The sequence below is a fragment of the Choloepus didactylus genome, chromosome 5 (genome assembly GCF_015220235.1).
Source record: "Choloepus didactylus isolate mChoDid1 chromosome 5, mChoDid1.pri, whole genome shotgun sequence".
NCBI lineage: Eukaryota > Metazoa > Chordata > Mammalia > Pilosa > Megalonychidae > Choloepus > Choloepus didactylus.
Window position 1 is genome coordinate 1,965,003 of NC_051311.1, and position 8,508 is coordinate 1,973,510.

The window sequence follows — 8,508 nt, forward strand, 5'->3', positions numbered from 1 at the left end:
TGCCTAAGTTCTGCAAAATATAAGGTAAAAGCAATGGAATGTAACCAGTATAAAAAGACAAATGAAGGATATATGTTGGAACAAGTCTTACAGAAAATCTAAGCAACAACTATTCCATACTACCCAGGAAATTCAAGACACTATGAGAGGGGAACACAAAGTAAAAATAAGAACTGGAGTAGAGGTGGCAAAGCAAAAGAATATGATGAAAAATGAGCTGGCAACAGTAAAAAAATATTGTACAACTTGGAACTATCTTAGATGTCTAAAGAGCGAAACTTAACATGGCAATTTATCCTTATCAGTGTCACAGAGACCAGCTTGTGAAAATTACAGAAAACACGAAGGAAAGGGACAAGAAAAATACACAGGTAGAAAGGAAAATATATGTGTCCAAGGCAGATGTTAGATATACATCATATAAGTTTGATGTGTTCTTTTAAAAGAAAGCAGGAAAAAATGAAATATTAAAAACATTTGAAGATATAATAAAAGAAAACTTTCTTGAAGCAAAGATATGTGAATCTGCAGATGTTTTATATTCTAATTATGTGAACTCATTAGATGAAGTCCTGGTGCTCCAGGGGAATTTAATAGAGAACAACCAACTTCATGACTACTCATCCTCTTGCAAAGATCAGGCAAAGATCAAGAAAGGATCCTATCCGCATGCAGACAGAAGAAACAGGTAAAAGTCAGTCTTGCTCCCAACTGCACCTCATCAACATTTGACCTAAAAGGAACAAAACAATATTCACAAAGTTTTTAAGCAGAGAAGATGTGACCCCCAAATTCTAAACCTGGCCAAGATAGTTTTAATATGTAAAAGCAAAACTATAGTCATTGACCTAAAAACGATCAGTGGATGGATCAAGTAGCACGATAAAGGGAGAATCGGTGCCTGTCACACCGATCTGGAGAAACGACCCACAGGAAGGTAACGAGGTGGTGCTAAGGGCCATGGTGATCATAAGCACTTAGGACCTCCAAATGCGACTTCATGGGGGGATCTGGCTGCTCTTGATGGAATTGGGCAAGTTAAAATGAGGTCACCCTGGAGTCGGAGGGCCCCTCACCCAGTACGACTGGGGTCCTTGGAAGAAGGAGAGAAGGTGGCCCCTGGGCGGACACAGAGGTGGGGGTCCTGCGCCCACAAGCCAAGGGTCCCCCAGGGTGGCCGCACCACTGGCAGCCGGGAGAGGTGAGGAAGGGTTTTCCCTATAGGCCTTGCCCACCTCCATCGCGACCTCCGGCCCCCAGAGCTGCGAGGCGACGGCTGTCTGTCCTTCAAGCCCCCCAGTCTATGGTGCTTGGCCACGGAGCCCTGGGAGCCGGTGCGGCTGCAGCACCCGGGGAAGAGAATGAGCTGGTCCCAACTCCTGCGTTCTGCAGCAAACCCCTCCGACACCCAGCGGTTTAATCACATGTAAAGATTTGTGAGCCCTGCTTTCCAGGGGGCTCGCTGCGGAGTGAGGCTCACACGCCCGGCCCCTTGCCGGGACGGATGGCTGGACCTCCGGGCTCTGGGGCGGTCAGCGGGAGGGTCCACTGTGGGTTCTCCGGCCTGGTGAATCAGGGTCTCCAGGCCTCCTTCCGAGAGGCCTGTGCTCCGGATACTCCGGGCGGCCGGGCCGCGAGCTGCCAGCTCCCCACAGCCCAGCCCCGGGAGGGCCGGTGTGTGACTCCGGGGTCGCCCGGCCATGAGTCCAGCACACATGAGGGGAGAAGAATTAGAGCCCACCTCCAGGAGGAGGCGCAGAGAAAGTGTGGCTGCCTTTAATCCACCACAATCCAATGTTTGTCTGGTAGGAATTCCAGAAGGAGAGAACGGGGATGAAACAATATTTGAAGAGATAATGTCTGCAAACTTTCCAGAATTAATGATTTGAACCCTCAGATTTTAAAGTCACAAGTCCTGACCCGGAGGAGTGAAAACGAAACTGCAGAGCTCCAAAGATGACGGGAAAGTCTCAGAAGCGAAGAAGAAAGGCATGCTCCTTACAAAATTGATAATTAGACCCAGCATCTCTCTCATGAGCAAAACTTGAACCCTGAAGTGAGCTGAATCTTCACAGTGCCAGGCCAAGTAACCGTCAGCCTTGACTTCAGATCTGACAAGCCATCGTGCAAAGGTGAGGGCCGACTGAAGGGCACTTACAAAGACCGAGAAGGTTTACCCAACAGAGCCTTTGGGGAAGGAAAGCTCTAAATGGTAGATTCCGAGAGAAAATTAATTGACCCCAGAAGAAAAGGAATGAGATGCAAGGATAAAGGTAAACAAGGAAAACGGCAAACCAGCATTGACTATAAAACCGGATAATGATGGCTAATCCAGGAAGGGGCTCTGGAACGAGCTGAACTGAAAAGCCAGACAATGCCATGGAGGTCAGGGGGCAGGCGGTGGGCGCAGACCCGGGCCCCTCTCAGTCTCGGGGGGAGGGGAAACAGCATCCACCCTTCACAGCCTTCGGTCAAATTCGCATTTTTAAATGTTAAGGCATCCTCTAAAAAGGAAAGCTGCAGTAACTCAGACCACGGAGGAGAGAAGGGAATAAAGAAAAATCATTCAACAGAAGACAGGAGGGGAGGGGAGGGAGTAAACAGAAGTTCAAGATAAGGCACAAATAAGACGGTTAAATAAATGGAAGGATTTCAGTCATCACAGTGAATAAAAATAAACAGTTCATACCAGTTAAAAGACAGATTAGATTAAAACAAACAAGTGACACAAAAGAGATGGAAATAACAGTATGCAAGATGATACAGAAAATGCTAACCAAAAGAAAGCTAAAACAATACCAAGCAAAACTGATACGAAGTTGGTAAATATTATTAGAAACAAAGAGGGCCACTTGGTAATGATAAAAGGCACAACTTGCTAAGTAGAAATGAAAATCCTGAATCTGTATAACTAACAGCATCACCTCAAATTATACAAAACAAACGTGATAGGCTCAACACACCTCTCTTTCAAGGAAACAAAAATTTAGAACAACACAACGAGAAAGAATGCATTCTTCTCAAGCTAGCCTGGATTACCTCTGAAAGCCAGACAGATTGCAGCCCACGAAGCAAACCTCAATAAATACTCCACCATAGATATTATAGAGATCATATTTTCTGAGCACAAAGCTCAGGGAAAATTAGAAATCAGTAACAAAAAGATTTTAAAAGCCATCCTCATATTTGAACTCATTTTCAAATAATTCATAGGTCAAAGGATCATCTTAATTAAAATTAGAAAATTCTTAGACACAACCAATAATGAAAAGCAACATATCAAACGTGGACTGTGGGAAAGAAAGAAAATGTAGAACCTTATGCATATATTAAAAATTTTTAAGAAATTGAAAATTGGTGAGCTAAGCATCCAATTTAAGATGCTGGAAAAATATAGCAGAGGAAATCCAAAGACTGTGAAACATACAAAGAGATGAGAGCAGAGAGGAAGGGAAAGCAGGGGATCTACCCAAGGAATCTATTACCCAAGTAGGTTGGGTTAGCTGCCCCACCCAGCCCGGCCCACTCCCCACGGCATCTCCGAAGACAAAGCCGAGTGGGCCTCCGGGCAGGGGCTTATTCGGAGTGTGACCCCTGGAGCAATGGGAGGACGCCCCCGACTCCGAGCAGAGGTTGCTGCGGGGGGCACTGGGGGCTGCCTGCACCAGGGCTGTCTCCTCCCTCCAGGGCACGGCTGGGTCCCACTGGTGGGCACACAAGGCAGCAAGGGTGGCACACGGGTGAGGGACAGGAGCCCCTCCAAGGGGCCCCCCACTGCCTGGTCTGCATGAGCCCCTCAAGACCCTCCCTTGTGCGCCCCACTCCTGGCCTCCCAGCCCCCTGCTCTGGGAGTGCCTCAGTTCCCTGAGCTCTGAGACGGGGGTGACAGGAACACGGCCCTCCTCCCAGTGCTGCCGAAAGGTTCCCATGAGGTTCGTGCGCAGAGCCGAGGACAGCACCACACACTGGACTGTCACATTCCTGTCAGCAGCAGCTGAAGCTTCCAGAAGCCGGCCAGATGGTGGAGCGGCACCTTCAAAATTCTGGTAAAATTAATTCCAGCAGAGAATTTCATACCAAGACAGAAACTATAAACTACCTAGTTTCCCCACAATAGGAGAATGATAAATATTGTCGTATTCACCCAGCAAGTAAAATGAACAAACATGTTCTACATATAACAACAGACCTGCAATCACAAAACAAATACATTAGGAGAACAGTAAACCATTATACTTTGTTCCCATAATGCAAGGATGGTTCAATACACGCAAATCTTATTGCATTTAGCATATTAACTGATCTTCGCAGGAAAACCATATAACCATCTGAGCAAAGGCCCAAGAGGCATTTAATAAAATTTGATAACCTTTCCTGGATTTAAAAACAACCCTTAGTAAAACAGGATTTGACTGCAGCTTTTAGGGAAAAAATGATAAACAGTAGACACAACCTACCAAAAGGCAGCTCATGCGTGACAAGTTGCTTGGTTGAAAGAAGGGTCTCAGGAAGAACTGTTGGCTGAAATGCTCCCAGGCCCTGCCCGGTTCCTAACAGGCAATCTGGCTCCTTGACATGCTAAAAGTGTTTCTAAACATTACTGAGAGTTTAAACCAAGTCAAACCAGGTAAAATATGCAGCTCTTTCATCCGTACTTCAAGAACCAGCATCAGTACAGGTTCTCACTTGTTCCGTTCCTATACTTAGGTTTGATTTTGTAGCGATCTCTAGAAATGAAGAATAGAAACATGGAAATAAGTCTGATTTTGCAGATAGTAGCAATGAACTCGAACACCATCCCTCACTTTGCCCTCACCTGTCCACAGGTGGACTTCAGACTTGGCGGAACATTTCTGGCTCTACTGATGCAAGGGATGCAACTTGTCTTGTCTTTGGCAACTTGGAATTCTTAGAGCCGGCCAAACTCCAGAACATGGTCTTAGGCTTCAAGGTTGAGAAGAGGCATCCAGACGTGCTTTGGAATCATGCACAAGCCTCCGACAGCTTCCAGCCTCCCGCCCTCTCCCCGCCCTGCGGCGAGGCCCCGGGGAGGTGCCGCCGTGGTGCTGTGCGCTGCGTCTCCCCACGGTGCCACCACAGCTCGCCACCGTGCCTCCGCGCTGCGCGCTGCTCCGGGGCCTGCGCGGCTCTGGCCGCTGGTGCGCTTTCCTGCGCCCAGGCGCGACCCTCCGCCTGCATGTGACGGACTCTCCCCAACATCCGGCTGAGTGAATTAGAGAATGAAGTTGACTGCGAGTGAGGGGTGGAAAGTGAGAGGATTTGGGGGCGTCAGGCATGTCTGGAGAGAACAGAGTAAGGAGGGCCCCAGCTAAGGCCGAGCTGCACTGGGCCGCTTCCTGATGCTCGAGGCCCTGGAGGTCCCGGGTCGGGAGAGGGGCTCGGAGGTGGGAGGAGGGGGCGGCGCCACCTGGGTCGGCGAGAGGAGCCTGCGCTTGGACCTGAAGTCCGCTCTCCACTCCCAAGTCAACCGCCTCTCGTACCTCCACTTCCTCCTCTAAGATGGGGGTGAATTGCAATAGAAAAGGAAAGTGCGAGACGCAGAAGTGTGTGTAGTGCGGTGCCGCTTGTAGTTTTAGGAAAAGGATGTGCTCCTCAAGTTTCCCTGGCAGGTGATGGTGGTGTCTCTGGGGGAGACTGGGCCTGGGGGGAGGGAGACCCCCATTTTACTGCATGTTCCTGTGACCTTTCAAGGTCGAACACTAGGCACATGCTGTAACTATTCTAAACAAGTAACTTGCGGTCGGGGTTACTGCTTCTAGGGGGAGTGGCGGCCGGTAGCCGAGCCCTCAGCTCTCGGGGCTGCTTAAAGGGTACCGGCGGCGGGGGCTCTTTCCCGGAGGCGAGGGCGAGGCGGAGGACGTTGGCCAGAGTCCTCGGCGAGAGGCGTGCAAGGAGGGCGGCGATAAGGACAAAAACACTCTTCATCCAGTAGGGGTATGCGCCAAAGAGATTTATTCAGGGGTGATTACAGGTTATATAGGCTGGTAAGAGGGGCAGGGCTGGAAAGGAGGTGAAGTAGCCTTAAATGGCAATACTGAAGGGAGAGGGGCTAGGATTGGTTCTGAGAGGACGCAGGAGCCGTTGCAGCGGGCGGGGGTTGTTCTGGCCACGGTGCATGCGCACTGGCGGTGGCAGGAGTGGCCTTTGCACCAGGGAGTGGGTGGGTAAGATAAGGTAGTGGGGAAAGGGCAGTTGGGAGAAAGGCGGTTTCCTCCGGCAAGCCTCCCCTGCCAGTGGCATTTTGGGTGAGGAAAAGGGAGCTGCCCTGACCTCGCTCCTCAGGCTCGGGGGGGCTGCAGAGGGCACTCACGCCCGTACCTACTACCCTCCCCAGGGGGTGATATCAAGTCCCCTGGCCCAGGCCTGGTAAGTCGAGGCACAAGCTCAGCTACCCGCAGTAACTGATTACATAAAAACACCCGGTTCACAAAGTGAAGTGCACGTGGGTCCCCCGTGCAAACACACAAATCGCCCGTCTGAGGGAGGCCTCTTCCTGCAGACCCCACTCCCCACTGTGCTGTGCACGGGGTCTCTCACATGCTTGAGAGAGAGTGTGGTGTGTGTGTCTGAATGTGTGAGTGTGTGTGAGTGAGAGCAGGTGTGGGTGTGTCAGTTTATCAGTGTGAGTCTGTCAGTGTGTGGGTATGTGTGTGTGCATCCAAATCTATGAGTGTGTGAGTGCATGGGTGTGCATGACTGTGTGTTCACTAGTGTGTGACAGTGTGTTTGTCAGTCTGTGTGTGTCTGAATATGAGTGTGTGGGTTGCATGAGTGTGTCTGAGTGCATGGGTGTGCATCAGTGTGTGTGAGTGTGTGAGAGCAGGTGTGGGTGTGTCAGAGTTTATGAGTGTGAGTCTGTCAGTGTGTGGGTATGTGTGTGTGCATCCAAATCTATGAGTGTGTGAGTGCATGGGTGTGTGTGTGTGTGTCAGTGTGTGAGCATGAGTCTGTCAGTATGTGGGTGGGTGTGTGAACATGAGTGTGTGGGTTGCATGAGTGTGTGAATACAAGGGTGTGCACAAGTGTGCGTGTGCACGAGTGTGTGTTAGAGTATATGAGTGTGAGCCTGCGGGACACTGATTACGTGCTTTGACTTGGCGGGCCTGGGCTGGGGGACCTGATCAGCCCCTGGGGAGGGTGGTGGGCACGGGCGACAGCGCCCTCCACAGCCCCCCAGGCCTGGGAAAGTGGAGCCGGAGGCAGGCCCCATTTCCTCACCCAAAATACCACCGTAGGGGAGGCTTGCCGGAGGGAACCGCCTTTTCCCCACCCCCGTATCTTGCCCCTGACACTCCCCATTGCCAGAGCAACTCCCCCACCGTCAGTGCGCATGCGCAGTTACCAAAACTACTCCCGCCCCTTGTCTATCAACCTCTGCGCCCTCTCTGAACCAATCCAAGCCTTCGACCTCTACAGCTACCCCGCCCTCTAATCGCCCAATATAAGCTTGTGCTCTCGCCAAATAAAGCTCTCTCTTGGTTTCATCATCCCTAAAAGAACCGTGTCCTGCCTGTTCCTTCTCGCCGCCCTCCACACCTTGCACGCCCCCCCGCCGGGGACCTGGCCAAGCCCCCCGCCTCGCCTTCGCCTTCGGGAAAGAGCCCCCGCCGCCGGTACCTTCAGAGGAAGCCTGGGAGCCTAGGAATTAGCTACCGGCCGCCACCCCCCCCCCAGACGAATCAACTGCGACCGCATGAGCCAGTGAGTGTTGCATGTGGGTGTGTGGTCTGAGTGTGTGTGGGTGTGTGTGCATGTAAATCCCACACCTGTTTAGGTAAATGGGAATCAGGCACCTGATCGTGTTCCCCATCATCCTGAGATTGCTCTACCACTTTCAAACTTTCAGTCTAGAAAAGTTATGAAGTGAGAAGCACTTAGGTCTATACGTCAATTCACAATAGATTATTTAATTTTTAATAGGTACAAAAATAAAAATTAAGCATTAAACAAGCAACTCTAAACTTTCCATTTCCTAACGTGGAGATACCAGGGAAGGCCTCTCATCTGAGCTACAAGTTCTAAAAATTGGCAGGAAACATTGAGTGGCCCGGAACAGCCCATCCTTTCCACGCGTCCGGAAGCAGCCACCTGTGCCGGCTTCTCCACCCGAGACCCATAGCCTGCTCGGGGTCTGTCGGTCATTCACACCCAGCCCAAGATCCGTTCTGCCAACTTGTCTCCAAATCCCAAGCCTCTTAGTCCACCTGCTTTTCCGGAGCCAGAAGAAGGAAGAAAGACCCGAGCATGAGGTGGAAAGCAAGCTTCTCTTGAAGAGAAAACCGACTGGCCTGGAGTAACAGAACGGTTTGGAGCCGCCCTGGCTTGAACTGCTCTGGGCTCCATATTCCTGAGAGGCAGACACGTGGCCTCACTGTGGATCTAAAAATGCGCTGTGCAGAGATAATCCAAAGCACAAGTGCCCCACACTCCATCAAGTATTTATATTGTTCTAAATGCATGTTTTATTTACCACAAAATATAAAAAGT